The sequence below is a fragment of the Mesoplodon densirostris genome, chromosome 9 (assembly GCF_025265405.1).
Source record: "Mesoplodon densirostris isolate mMesDen1 chromosome 9, mMesDen1 primary haplotype, whole genome shotgun sequence".
In the NCBI taxonomy this organism is placed as follows: domain Eukaryota; kingdom Metazoa; phylum Chordata; class Mammalia; order Artiodactyla; family Ziphiidae; genus Mesoplodon; species Mesoplodon densirostris.
In genome coordinates, this window is record NC_082669.1 from 61169567 (window position 1) to 61185169 (window position 15603).

Sequence of the window (15603 nt, forward strand, 5' to 3'; positions counted from 1 at the left end):
GGTGGCCTCTCCTGTTGTGGAGCATGGGCGCGCGGGCTTCAGTAGTTGCAGCACGCGGGCTCAGTAGTTGTGGCTCATAGGCTCTAGAGGACAGGCTCAGCAGTTGTGGCACACTGGCTTAGTTGCTCTGCGGCATGCGGGATCTTCCCGGACCAGGGATCAAAGCCGTGTCCCTTGCGTTGGCAGGCGGATTCTCAACCACTGTGCCACCAGGGAAGCCCCAGTGAGGGCATTTTTGTACCGACTATACATATCTACAATAAGTCTCCGTCCTCTGCACAGAGATTGCTTTCTCTTTGTTTTTAGCCCATGTTTGAGGTTGCATTTAGAGGTATTTTCTCCTCCTCCTCCTCCTACTTTTCTCTCTCCTGTTACTCTTTCTCAATTCCAGATTTGAGATCAGTTCTAAAAATGAATATCCATTTCCAAAATCCTAGCCACATTTCTAGTTTAAAAAAAGAAATCTATAAGTCTCAAATTTGGTAAATCTGTAGTCTATGAGATTAATTCATATTAATAAAAACCACTTTCTTTTATTGGACACATATATTATATGCCATCACAACAATCCAGAAAGGTAGACGGTATTCATACTACCATAGGTGACAAAAAAGAAATTGGCTTACAAAGGCTAAGCAATTTGCTTTAGGCCTCACAGATAGGAAGTAGAAAATCTGCCATGAGTTACAAAGCCATTAATTTAACCATTATGCTCTCCTGCCTCCGGACAGATACAAGACATGAGCATTAAAAGGATGCCTGATCCCAGGGCTTCATTAACATTCCTCCAACTAAAGGGAACATCATGATTTTATCTTCTCTTAACGTATTACTTACAAGGTTGTTTAAGTCCTTTAAAATATTAAATATTTAATTAGTCCTATTACAGCATCTCCCTGAGGCAAATAGTTAGCCTGTATAATTGTTATGTTGGTTAAAAAGAAGAGCAAAAGGAAGCTTGAGCATAAATTAACAATAATAAAACAGATCATTACATTTCATGCCTGGAGATTAACATGGATAACTTGCTTCAAATAAAATTGTAAGGTGATTATTAAGATCAGTCTTTACAGATGACCTTAGTCATTACACTTTAACTGGGTCTCCACGTACCCAAAATGACCTGTCATTCCATTAAATATAAGGTTACCATTCTCATCCATTATTTCTCAAAGTGTCCACCAAAGACTCCTGCATCTGAATCACCTCGGGGTTTTGTTTAAAATGGAGATTTTGGTACTCACATGAATTATCTTTCTGCACTTTTAGCAAGTATTTCCAATGATTCTGGGGTAAAATATCAACCAGTTTTTTTAGGGCTGTATCCTAATTTGTAATATAAATGTATAAAATATTATTTCTACTTATATAAAGGTTAAGAGAGTTTTATTCCCTTACCAGTTTGAGAACACCTTGAGATTTGAGTCATGCTTTGTTCAATAATTATTCCACTGTTTAGAAAGAAACTGAAACAAAACTGAGCCTCAAGATAGTTTAATGTTGAATGATCCAAACATGGTTGACTGGATTTTTCATTTTAAAAAATATCTGCTTTCAGCAAAATATATAACATCTTACATAACATATCTTATGGACAAACCCAAACAAACTTTTTGATCAACCCAATATATATATTCATGTAGCCATAGTCTTTAATAATCATCCATAACAATTCTGGAAAAGATACTTGAGATTTGCTTCTTTTGTTACAGGGTTGCTGACTAACCTACATGCTCTCAAAAAACTGGTCTCCTCCATCATCTAATCAGAAGAGGTTTGCAACAGTGAGAGTTCCCACAAAGAAAAGAAAAATGCTTTTCACAACGGGATGTCAACATTCCCGCCGACGTGCCTGGTATTCTAAGCCTCCTTGAGCCAATAGCGTATTATTACTTTACACACTCATCTGAAAATCCAGAATCGATGGCCAAAAAAGCCCACTTCAGATATACCTAACGCAAGAGGGAGGCTCAGTCCAAAGGTCATGTTAAATTACACATTTAGATAAAGTTCTCAAGCTCTTGTCACTGTATTCAACTGTTTAATCATCAAGAAGCAATATACTATCATCATACTGTTTTCATTCCCTCCCCAAAATCACTTCACAAAATCTAAATTTCATGACCTTAGCATTTATTGAAGACTAACATAAGCAAGGTATATTTTTTTTTTTTTTTTTTTTTTTTTTGCGGTACGCGGGCCTCTCACTGTTGTGGTCTCCCCCGCTGCGGAGCACAGGCTCCGGACGCGCAGGCTCCGGACGCGCAGGCTCAGCGGCCATGGCTCACGGGCCCAGCCGCTCCGCGGCATGTGGGATCCTCCCAGACCGGGGCACGAACCCGTATCCCCTGCATCGGCAGGCGGACTCTCAACCACTTGCGCCACCAGGGAGGCCCAGCAAGGTATATTTTTAAAATTCTTTTCATTTTCTTTTTCAAAAAATATGACATTATACATCATGTTACATTATGACCTTTTATGCAAAAAGACACCTAATATATTCCTCTTAGTATTCAGTTGCAGGAAAATGTGTTTCTCTCCAGATGAACATGAATGATTCTATTCATCCTACTTTGAGAGCTCGGCAGCCTCTTACACTCCCCTGTTTGACTTCACTGCCCGAAAGAGGAGAATTAAATTCAGTTTTCGACGGCAGCAACTAATTCATTTCATATTCATTTAATATAAATATGTTTTAGCTTCTTAAACTTGTTTCTATAATTGTTCCTTTTACCTTGCCTGTTTTAAGTAGATTTTATCATTGCAAGTCACTTCTAATGATTTGAACTAGTAGACAAGGAAAAAGTCAACCTTTTTCAAGAGTTAAACAAGCAAAGGTAAGTCTGGCGAGGAATGTGACAAGAAGATTACCTGAATACATGGAAAGATCAAGCAGTTAGGACAGAATCAATTTTTCTTGCTTTATAGTCACAAGGTCATTTTAACTAACAATAATAAACTAACAATAATACCACCAAAACAGATCATTAAGAAACCTCACAGAAGCCAGCACGACACATGACCCTTGTCAGACTAGCTCAAAGCCAGATACAGAAGCAAAACAGCTGAAGGATAATGAACTATAATCTAATCTGTAACTAGGTAAAAATCACAAAGGCCCAAAGATGAAAGGTGTCTTAAATAGAATGCTTTCAATGTCTGACAGTTAACTGCCCGGAAGTTATTTTTTAAGAAGCATACACTCTGGGGCTTCCCTGGTGGCGCAGTGGTTGAGAGTCCGCCTGCTGATGCAGGGGACACGGGTTCGTGCCCTGGTCCGGGAAGACCCCACGTGCCGCGGAGCGGCTGGGCCCGTGAGCCATGGCCGCTGAGCCTGTGCGTCCGGAGCCTGTGCTCCGCAACGGGAGAGGCCACAACAGTGAGAGGTCCGCGTACAGCAAAAAAAAAAAGAAAGAAACATACACCCCTTCTCAAATTTTCATGTGAATATAGTCACCTGATTATCTTAAAACACAGATGCAGATCCCATGATATTGGGGCCCAGGATTCTGCATTTTAATACACTCCCAGGAGACACTGAGGCAGCTGGTCCAAGGACCACACTGAAATTCTGCCTTCTGAAATTCAATGCTGCCTTTAGAGCTTGCTGTGACTGAATCCATCCCAGCTTTACCACTTAAAAGTTGTGACATTAGCCAAGTCCTTTAACATCTCAGACCTTCAGTTAGCTTATCAGTTGCGTGGGGATAACAATATCTACCTTGTAGAGCCCTTGGGAGGATTCAAAAAGATAACTGCATGGTTTAATAAGGCCCTTGATAAATATTCTTTTAGTGAGAAGGCTGTCTTTATTATGACAGAACACCACCTTAGGATTTGGAATGTTATACTTTGTTTTTAAGTACAAAAGTATGCAAGATGAAAACCTAGATTCTATAAGATAAATTTTACAACTGAAAGGCAGATGTATGTCTATGTGTGTGTAAGTGAAGTTACACTAACAAAAGTTAAGTTTCACACCCCCATACTGACTACTATATAACCCAAATCCGGGATACTATGCACATGTTTATCTGATAAGCAAGAATCTCTATATAAGGTGAAACGATCACGGCTTGGAGAGTAGCTGAGCAAGAAGGGCTCCATATTTTAGAGAAAAGATGGGCAGCAAAGGCATGAAATTAAACAGTATTCTAAACCCATTCTTTTATATGACTCTTAAAGCCAAGTTCTCATCAGCACAAAATGGGGTTTGTCAACTTACACTCTTTGTGGAGCGAAGCAAGATATAAGCACCAAAAAAATAGAGCTTCTAAAATTACACAGAACTATATTAACGACCTAGGCAGTTAATTAAGAAATGTGTTAGTAATAACCAGAAAACTGTTACCAATAAAAGATTCTAACAGCACTCATGGCCAATTTTTTGCTGGCTTTTCAATTGATTTTTGACTTCAGGTTATATTCAGGGTCCAAGAAAAAACATTTTTTCTGCTTTGAAAAATCAAAACCCTGGCCTGAAATAGAAACCTTGGAGAGTTTCCTTCTAACAAGCAGAAATGGTGGTATTTTGCTTCCCCTTTAACCAAGATGAAATCTCTAAAACTGCATAGCCAGAAGCAAAACCCTCAGAAGACTAATAATACTTTAACATCTTCTGTTCACATGTGAATGTTAATTCCACTCTCTGAAGAGAACCACCAAAATGGCATTCGTTAAGATTAAAGCCATATTACTATAGAAATGGGAAATGTATATGTATGCTTCCTATAAAATGCAAATGCTGACAAAGAATGGGTCTCCACTGAGTTCTCTCCACACCTATTTCTTTGCAAAGTTAAACCACACTGGCAAAGCACTTCATAAAAGCAGTATAAAATTCTTAAGTTGCCGGTACTGGCTGCTCTGCTGCCAAGGTAGCCCCTCAGGTTGTTGACAACTGTGTGCCCCCCTGATGAATGCCCACCTATGCTCATGGAACAAGCATACGGCCCTGGTAATGGGGGCAGACAGGAGACATTCCAGACTTTCAGCATCTGGCAAAGTGGAAGAGGCTCTTGCAAAACACAACTTCTGATTGGGGCTGTCTTGCCCTTGGATCAAGGGCAAGACATCTTACCTGGTTAAATCCGTTGAAGAATGTGATCTGCAATGGCTTTTTTCATGACTACAAAGAAACAAACAAAAGAAAGGGTTATAGAAAATGCTAGAGCTATATTTTTTCACTGTTTTTTAACAGGCAGTATTTTTAACAGGTTACTGATAAACTACAATATTCAAATTAATGGTTCATTACTGGGACTGCTTGGTCTAAGGGAATGGAAAGGAGAGATGGGAAAGAATATAGATTTGAGGAGAGAGTAAAGCATGAGGGAAAAAATGTGACAAATAATAGTAGGAGCTAAAAGTTACATAGTGATTTATATATACCAACTCATAGGATCTTCCTAAGAATTCTATAACATCAGTAAATTTTGCATCACCCCAATTTTACATATGAGGAAACTGGGGCATAAGGTGGTTAAAGAGCTTCCATGAAGCCCCACAATGTAATCTGATTCCAGGCTGCCTGGCTCTTATACACTACACTCTACTGCTTCTTATTCGCTGTAGTATTGGATGCCTGTCACATACCAGTGCTCAATAAATATATGTTAAATGAATGAGAGATTTTTCACAACCCCTGTAGCCATTATGTCCTAGACACAATGTCTCTGAGGGTAAGAACTGTCTTACTCATCTTGTCCTAATCCTCAGCACCTAGCGCAATGCCAGTCACACACAGTAGATGCTCCCAAGTTGTCTGATGAATGAATGAATACAGACTCAAATAGCTATAGGTAGTATGAACCATAAATAGAGAGAATCACATGGTAAAATGAGGAAGAGTGGGTATAGCTCAGTATCTTCCCACAGTTCCATGAGGTGGTCTAGAATAACAAACACAATGGTTGATTTTATTATCCAGTTTCTCCTACCTAAGTACTAGTAGGACACAGAATAGAAATTCTGAATTCCTCTTTGCAAAAGAAAACCTCATTTTCATGATGAATAAAACAATGGGTTCCTGAAGGAGCTCCACTTTCAAAAACATGATATGATCATTTCTACCAAAATGAAGACAACTAAGGAAATATCCAAATCAAACTTGAATAACAAAGTAGGTGCACAAGCAGTGTTTCTTAACCCTGCCCAGTGAAGTAATCTTTGTTGCAGAGGAAAGGACATACGTTCCTCTGAGACATAGCTATAAGCAACCTGCTTCAGCATAAAATTTCACTGAGGTCTTATATTTTCTCTTAAAAATTCATCTTTTTTTTGGTATTCTGAGGTGTGTTTGTTTTTGTTTTACCACAAAAATTATGTTGTGATTACTTACCATTATGTAAAATGCAAAGGCTACCATCTGTATCCTTTAGCATTCAACACCCTATCGAATGTGTTAGCCCATTTGAGAAACCAGAAACTGTAGCATCTGGTACAGACTCTCATTTAGAAGAAGCCCAAACATTTAGAAGCAAATTACAAATACATTAAGTGAAATATAAATACAGACCCCAAATGACCGTAATGAAATTAGAATAATTTGGTGTGAGATATGGCATCTGTGCACTTAGAAAATACCTTCTTAATAACCATCCTGAATAACCACATATAAAGGTAAACAAATAGGAAAGCTAGTTAGGACAGCTCACACTCAGGAATTTCTCCTTCTCCAACGCCACATGGGAGGATTAAACTTCCCCAACTGCCTAAATCTGCCCATGTAATTTGCTGGGTCAAGAAAATGTGACTGGAAGTCACCTATGTCCATTCCAGGTGAAAACACTAAAGATTTAACCTGCAATCTCCTATGTTCTATCTTCCCTGCCACATGACTAATAAGGCCATATGTTCCAAGATGATGGCACCTTCCTCAGCCTGGAAGCATGACTTGTCAAACAGGGACAATTGTCTGGGAGATTCATGCAGATGCACAGTGGACTCCAAAGAAGAAATAAACCTTTGTTGGGTTAAGCCACTGAGATGTTGTTAGCGCAGCATAACCTAGCCGGTCCTGGCTGATATGATCCCAGATGTTACACTCAAATTCAAATAGACCAAGCTCCATAAACATTAAAGAGCCCTACCTTATTTCTGTTTTATTAGTCCAGAGCTATAAAACAACAATCTGTAAGCAATATGGTTATTTATATGCAATGCCCAACAGTTTTAGCTTAAAGTGTCTCATAAACTGCTCTCTTGAAAAAAATTCTGTCAAATTGGTCATTTAGAAGTGTGTAAACAGTCAGTTGACACTTTTCCTTTCAAACCACTTCAATTGGAAGGGAAAAACCCATACAGTACACTATAAAGTTCCCTACTGACACAGACGATATTGGTGAATATACTACAATAAATACTCATTTCTACTTAATTACCAGCAAATCATACCACAAAGCAAATACAAACTGACAATTTTAAAAAAAATTACAGGGGACGAGGGGAAGATGGCGGAAGAGTAAGACGCGGAGATCACCTTCCTCCCCACAGATACACCAGAAATATATCTACACGTGGAACAACTACAGAACACCTACTGAACGCTGGCAGAAGACCTCAGACCTTCCAAAAGGCAAGAAAGTCCCCACGTACCTGGGTAGGGCAAAAGAAAAAAGAATAAACAGAGACAAAAGGATAGGGACGAGACCTGCACCTCTGGGAGGGAGCCGTGAAGGTGGAAAGGTTTCCACACACTAGGAGCCCCTTCACGGGCGGAGACTGCGGTTGGCGGAGGGGGGAAGCTTCAGAGCCACGGAGCAGAGCGCAGCAACAAGGGTGCGGGGGGCAAAGCGGAGAGATTCCCGCACAGAGGGTCGGTGCCGACCGGCACTCAATAGCCAGAGAGGCTTGTCTGCTCACCTGCCGGGGCGGCCGGGGCTGGGAGCTGAGGCTCGGGCTTCGGTCGGAGCGCAGGGAGAGGACTGGGGTTGGCGGCGTGAACACAGCCTGCAGGGGGTTAGTGTGCCACGGCTAGCCGGGAGGGAGTCCGGGGAAAAGTCTGGACCTGCCAAAGAGGCAAGGGACTTTTTCTTCCCTCTTTGTTTCCTGGTGCACGAGGAGAGGGGATTAAGAGCGCTGCTTCAAGGAGCTCCACAGACAGGCGCAAGCCGCGGCTAAAAGCGAGGACCCCAGAGACGGGCATGAGACGCTAAGGCTGCTGCTGCCGCCACCAAGAAGCCTGTGTGCGAGCACAGGTCACTATCCACACCCCCCTTCCGGGGAGCCTGTATAGCCCGCCACTGCCAGGGTCCCGGGATCCAGGGACAACTTCCCCGGGAGAACGCACGGCGCGCCTCAGGCTGCTGCAACGTCATGGCGGCCTCTGCCGACGCAGGCTCGCCCCGCCCTCCGTGCCGCTCCCTCCCCCCGCCACCAGGCCTGAGTGAGCCAGAGTCACCGAAGCAGCTGCTCCTTTAACCCCGTCCTGTCTGAGCAAAGAACAGACGCCCTCCAGCGACCTACACGCAGAGGCGGGGCCAAATCCAAAGCTGAGCCCCAGGAGCTGTGAGAACAAAGAAGAGAAAGGGAAATCTCTCCCAGCAGCCTCAGAAGCAGCGGATTAAAGCTCCACAATCAACTTGATGTACCCTGCATCTGTGGAATACGTGAATACACAACGAATCATCCCAAATTGAGGAGGTGGACTTTAAGAGCAAGATTTATGATTTTTTCCTCTTTCCTTTTTGTGAGTGTGTATGTGTATGCTTCTGTGTGAGACTTTGTCTGTATAGCTTCCACCATTTGTCCTAGGGTTCTATCCCTCCGTTTTTTTGTTTGTTTGTTTGTTTGTTTGTTTTTCTTAATAATTATTTTTCATTTTAATAACTTTATTTTATCTTACTTTATTTTATTTTACTTTATCTTCTTTCTTTCTTTCTTTATTTCCTTCCTTCCCTCGTTGCTTCCTTCCTCCCTCCTTTCTTTCTTTCTTTCTTTCTTTTTCTACTTCTACTAATTCTTTCTTTCTACTTTTTCTCCCTTTTATTCTGAGCCGTGTGGATGAAAAGCTCTTGGTGCTGCAGCCAGGAGTCAGTGCTGTGCCTCTGAGGTGGGAGAGCCAAGTTCAGGACACTGGTCCAAAAGAGACCTCCCAGCTCCACATAATATCAAACAGCGAAAATCTCCCAGAGATCTCCATCTCAACACCAGCACCCAGCTTCACTCAACAACCAGCAAGCTAGAGTGCTGGACACCCTATGCCAAACAACTAGCAAGACAGGAACACAACCCCACTCATTAGCAGAGAGGCTACCTAAAATCATAATAAGTCCACAGACACCCCAAAACACACTACCAGACGCGGACCTGCCCACCAGAAAGACAAGATCCAGCCTCATCCACCAGGCACTAGTCCCCTCCACCAGGAAGCCTACACAACCCACTGAACCAACTTTAGCCACTGGGGACAGACACCAAAAACATCGGGAACTACGAACCTCCAGCCTGCAAAAAGGAGACCCCAAACACAGTAAGATAAGCAAAATGAGAAGACACAAAACCACACAGCAGATGAAGGAGCAAGATAAAAACCCACCAGACCTAACAAATGAACAGGAAATAGGCAGTCTACCTGAAAAAGAATTCAGAGTAATGATAGTAAAGATGATCCAAAATCTTGGAAATAGAATAGACAAAATGCAAGAAACATTTAACAAGGACCTAGAAGAACTAAAGATGAAACAAACAACGATGAACAACACAATAAATGAAGTTAAAATACTCTAGATGGGATCAATAGCAGAATAACTGAGGCAGAAGAACGGATAAGTGACCTGGAAGATAAAATAGTGGAAATAACTACTGCAGAGCAAAATAAAGAAAAAAGAATGAAAAGAACTGAGGACAGTCTCAGAGACCCCTGGGACAACATTAAATGCACCAACATTCGAATTATGGGGGTTCCAGAAGAAGAAGAGAAAAAGAAAGGGACTGAGAAAATATTTGAAGAGATTATAGTTGAAAACGTCCCCAATATGTGAAAGGAAATAGTTAATCAAGTCCAGGAAGCACAGAGAGTCCCATACAGGATAAATCCAAGGAGAAATACGCCAAGACACATATTAATCAAGCTGTCAAAAATTAAATACAAAGAAAACATATTAAGAGCAACAAGGGAAAAACAACAAATAACACACAAGGGAATCCCCATAAGGTTAAGAGCTGATCTTTCAGCAGAAACTCTGTAAGCCAGACGGGACTGGCAGAACATATATATATATATATATATATATATATATATATATATATTTTTTTTTTTTTTTTTTTCTGAACCCTTCACCCTCATGCCTTTGTCCCCACACCCCTTGTTCTGAAGCCCCTCTTTGAGCGGCTTGGAGCTGTCCTTTACATCTGAGCACTTTGTGTATTTGTGTCTGATTCTAGCAGCTCATAATTTCCCAACCACTTTACACCTGGACTTTTTTTTTTTTTTTTTTTTGCGGTACACGGGCCTCTCACTGTTGTGGTCTCTCCCGTTGCGGAGCACAGGCTCTGGACGCACAGGCTCAGCAGCCATGGCTCACGGGCCCAGGCGCTCCGCGGCATGTGGGATCTTCCCGGACCAGGGCATGAACTCGTGTCCCCTGCATCGGCAGGCGGACTCTCAACCACTGCTCCACCAGGGAAGCCCCTACACCTGGACTTTCTAAGGGGCAAGGCCGCCTTGCTGAGGGCCAGCTGTCCTGGCTTCTGCCACCTTCCGGCTCTTAACCTTGGGTGCACTACTAACTGTCCACTGGGCATAAAACCATCTCTCAGACAGTGTGGAGGAACAATGAGACAAAATATGGGCACAGCCCTTGACACTATGTCGGCATCCATCCATCCAATCCACCCACCTAGCTAGCTATCGCTTATTAAACTTAACTGCCATAAATTAAAATAATGTTATGGTAAAAGCCCCAGTTTTCTCTATTACCTGCCCATTCTTCTCTTTTTGTTCTTATAGTTACTAATTAACCTTTGAAATCTTTAAAAATTATTTAGTGGTCCACATGGAGTGTATTGTGGTTAATACAATCACTTTTACACCTTCAGGAGTTGCCATCAAAAGCCTAGGGGGGGCTTCCCTGGTAGTGCAGTGGTTGAGAGTCCGCCTGCCAATGCAGGGGACACGGGTTCGTGCCCCGGTCTGGGAAGATCCCACATGCCGTGGAGCAGCTGGGTCCGTGAGCCATGGCTGCTGAGGCTGTGCGTCCGGAACCTGTGCTCCGCAACGGGAGAGGCCACAGCAGTGAGAGGCCCGCGTACCGCCAAAAAAAAAAAAAAAAAAAAAAAAAGCCTAGGGGTGTCTTCCTGATACACACACATGCAGACACATACATTCATATATATGTTTAGATTCACACACACATACACACACACACAGTTGTGCACACGCACAGCAAGCCTTACGTGTGAGTGCTCCTGTGTGGAGTTTGTACTTGCAGAGCTCACAGGTGGACCCTGTGGTTTGGATTCTGTGGAACAGGTTGGAGTGTTCATTTAAGGTTACATTTAATAAGTTTTTAGAAAGCATGTATCATGCCTCACTAGCAATTTTGTTAGGCATCCTGGGGAAACAAAAGAATGAAAGCTCGTGAATTATCCATGTCCCCTGGACCTTCTCATTTTGGGGGCTCTCCTCTCATGCACACGAGGTGCTGGGGTGGCGCTGTCACTGGCTCACCTCTGTGGACCGCCCCCCTACTTTATTGGGTGGACTCCGTGGGTCCTGTAAGTGGAGCTGTGCCCGAGTCAGGGCCTCAGGGGAGGTGTGGGAAACAGTGTTGGGCGTTTACTTCCCTGCCTGGGAGAAGCCCCGTGTTGTACCCGCCCACCCGCACCCCTGCAGGTCCACACCCTGCAGGGCTGACTGTACTATGGCCCCACCAGGGGAGGGGGCCAGCCTGATTCTACCCGGCCCACCCCTGGTGGGTCCTCGCTCAGTGCCAGTCTCTGGGGGAGGTTTCAGGTAAGACAGGCCAGTGAGGGAGACAGGCCCACGCGTTGGATTTAAGCCCTGTCAGTTTTGGGGCCACCTGAGTTTTTTGCTGAGTTTCTTCTGGCAGGAAGTACTACTACCCCTAATTAACATTCACACGGGACTTGGCCAAATGCTTACTGCACGGGTAGCGAGCATCGTTAACCTTGCTTCCAAATGAGGAAACTGAGGCTCAGGTTGCATGCCTGCCCCATCGCCCTGCCCGCCTCCCGAGGAGGGATGCTCAGCAGAGTTCCTGCAGGTGGGATGGGAGCCAGGCTCCCACAGGGGCTAAGGGACCAAGCCCTGACTGCTCTGCCCAGGGTGCCTGGGGCTGGCTGGGAGGAACAGGAAGGGGTCCAGAACCCAGGAGCTGTGGCTCTTCCACAGAGTAGTTCTGCCTGGATTACGAGGTAGGTGCCCTCAGTTGTATAAGTAGATGCTCAAGAGTGAATTAAAAATGCATTGTTGAAAATGGGATCAAGTGTGAACAAAGATGGGCATGAAGGTCGGTCCCTGTATTTTTAGAGGCTAATTAAAGTGCGTGAACAACGATAAATCCAGATAACCCATATCGTCTAAAATCACCGTTAAGCATTCACTAAAGAGCTCACTGCATAGGACACTGTGCTGGTGACCCGCAGAGGGTCCTGAGGTCGTGGCCATCATGGCCATCAAGCCATGCGTGCTTTTGCCCATGCTTAGAGCAGACTGCGTCCAGACGGCTGGCCCCAGGGACCTTCGCTTCCCACACTCGTACATCTCTGCAGCCCTGTGTTGGGACACGTGTGGGCTCTCCCATGGCCGTGTCTGAAGGCAGGACATATTTAAAGTGATGAAGGAGAAAAACCTGCAACCAAGATTACTCTACCCAGCAAGGATCTCATTCAGATTTGATGGAGAAATTAAAACGTTTACAGACAAGCAAAAGCTGAGAGAGTTCAGCACCACCAAACCAGCTTTACAACAAATGCTAAAGGAACTTCTCTAGGCAAGAAACACAACAGAAGGAAAAGACCTACAATAACGAACCCAAAACAATTAAGAAAATGGGAATAGGAACATACATATCAATAATTACCTTAAATGTAAATAGACTAAATGCTCCTACCAAAAGACACCGATTGGCTGAATGGATACAAAAACAAGACCCATATATATGCTGTCTACAAGAGAGCCACTTCAGACCTAGAGACACATACAGACTGAAAGTAAGGGGATGGAAAAAGATATTCTATGCAAATGGAAATCAAAAGAAAGCTGGAGTAGCAATTCTCATATCAGACAAAACAGACTTTAAAATAAAGACAAAGAAGGACACTACATAATGATCAAGGGATCGATCCAAGAAGATATAACAATTGTAAATATTTATGCACCCAACATAGGAGCACCTCAATACATAAGGCAAATACTAACAGCCATAAAAGGGGAATCGACAGTAACTCATAGTAGGGGACTTTAACACCCCACTTTCACCAATGGAGAGATCACCGAAAATGAAAATAAATAAGGAAACACAAACGTTAAATGACACATTAAACAAGATGGACTTAATTGATATTTATAGGACATTCCATCCAAAAACAACAGAATACACATTTTTCTCAAGTGCTCATGGAACATTCTCCAGGATAGATCACATCTTCAGTCACAAATCAAGCCTTGGTAAATTTAAGAAAATTAAAGGAATTAAAGATGATACAAGTACATGGAGAGATATACCATGTTCTTGGATTGGAAGAATCAACATTGTGAAAATGACTCTACTACCCAAAGCAACCTACAAATTCAATGCAATCCCTATCAAACTACCACTGGCATTTTTCACCAAACTACAACAAAAAATTTCACAGTTTGTATGGAAACACAAAAGACCCCGAATAGCCAAAGCAATCTTGAGAACGAAAAATGGAGCTGGAGGAATCAGGCTCCCTGACTTCAGACTATACTACAAAGGTACAGTAATCAAGACAGTGTGGTACTGGCACAAAAACAGAAAGATAGATCAGTGGAACAGGATAGAAAGCCCAGAGATAAACCCACGCACTCATGGTCACCTTATCTTTGATAAAGGAGGCAGGAATGTACAGTGGAGAAAGGACAGCCTCTTCAATAAGTGGTGCTGGGAAAACTGGACAGGTACATATAAAAGTATGAGATTAGATCACTCCCTAACACCATACACAAAAATAAGCTCAAAATGGATTAAAGACCTAAACGTAAGGCCAGAAACTATCAAACTCTTAGAGGAAAACATAGGCAGAACACTCTATGACATAAATCACAGCAAGATCCTTTTTGACCCACCTCCTAGAGAAATGCAAATAAAAACAAAAATAAACAAATGGGACCTAATGAAACTTCAAAGCTTTTGCACAGCAAAGGAAACCATAAACAAGACCAAAAGACAACCCTCAGAATGGGAGAAAATATTTGCAAATGAAGCAACTGACAAAGGATTAATCTCCAAAATTTATAAGCAGCTCATGCAGCTCAATAACAAAAAAACAAACAACCCAATCCAAAAATGGGCAGAAGACCTAAAAAGACATTTCTCCACAGAAGATATACAGACTGCCGACAAACACATGAAAGAATACTCAACATCATCAATCATTAGAGAAATGAAAATCAAAACTGCAATGAGATATCATCTCACACCAGTCAGAATGGCCATCATCAAAAAATCTAGAAACAATGAATGGATAAAGAAGATGTGGCACATATATACAATGGAATATTACTCAGCCATAAAAAGAAATGAAATTGAGCTATTTGTAATGAGGTGGATAGACCTAGAGTCTGTCATACAGAGTGAAGTAAGTCAGAAAGAGAAAGACAAATACTGTATGCTAACACATATATATGGAATTTAAGAAAAAAAATGTCATGAAGAACATAGGGGTAAGACAGGAATAAAGACACAGACCTACTAGAGAATGGACTTGAGGATGTGGGGAGGGGGAAGGGTAAGCTGTGACAAAGTGAAAGAGCGGCATGGATATATAGACACTACCAAACGTAAGGTAGATAGCTAGTGGGAAGCAGCCGCATAGCACAGGGAGATCAGCTCGGTGCTTTGTGACCGCCTGGAGGGGTGGGATAGGGAGGGTGGGAGGGAGACGCAAAAGGGAGGGGATATGGAAACATATGTATATGTATAACTGATTAAATTTGTTATAAAGCAAAAAAAAATAAAAATAAAAATAAATAAAAAAATTAAAAGTATCCCAGAGCGGGGGGGGGGGGGGAATCTAGAAACAATAAATGCTGGAGAGGGTGTAGAGAAAAGGGAACACTCTTGCACTGCTGGTGGGAATGTGAATTGGTACAGCCACTATGGAGAACAGTATGGAGGTTCCTTAAAAAACTACAAATAGAACTACCATGTGACCCAGCAATCCCACTACTGGGCATATACCCTGAGAAAACCATAATTCAAAAAGAGTCATGTACCAAAATGCACCTCTATTTACAATAGCCAGGACGTGGAAGCAACCTAAGTGTCCATTGACAGACGAATGGATAAAGAAGATGTGGCACATATATACAATGGAATATTACTCAGCCATAAAAAGAAACGAAATTGAGCTATTTGTAGTGAGGTGGATGGACCTAGAGTCTGTCATACAGAG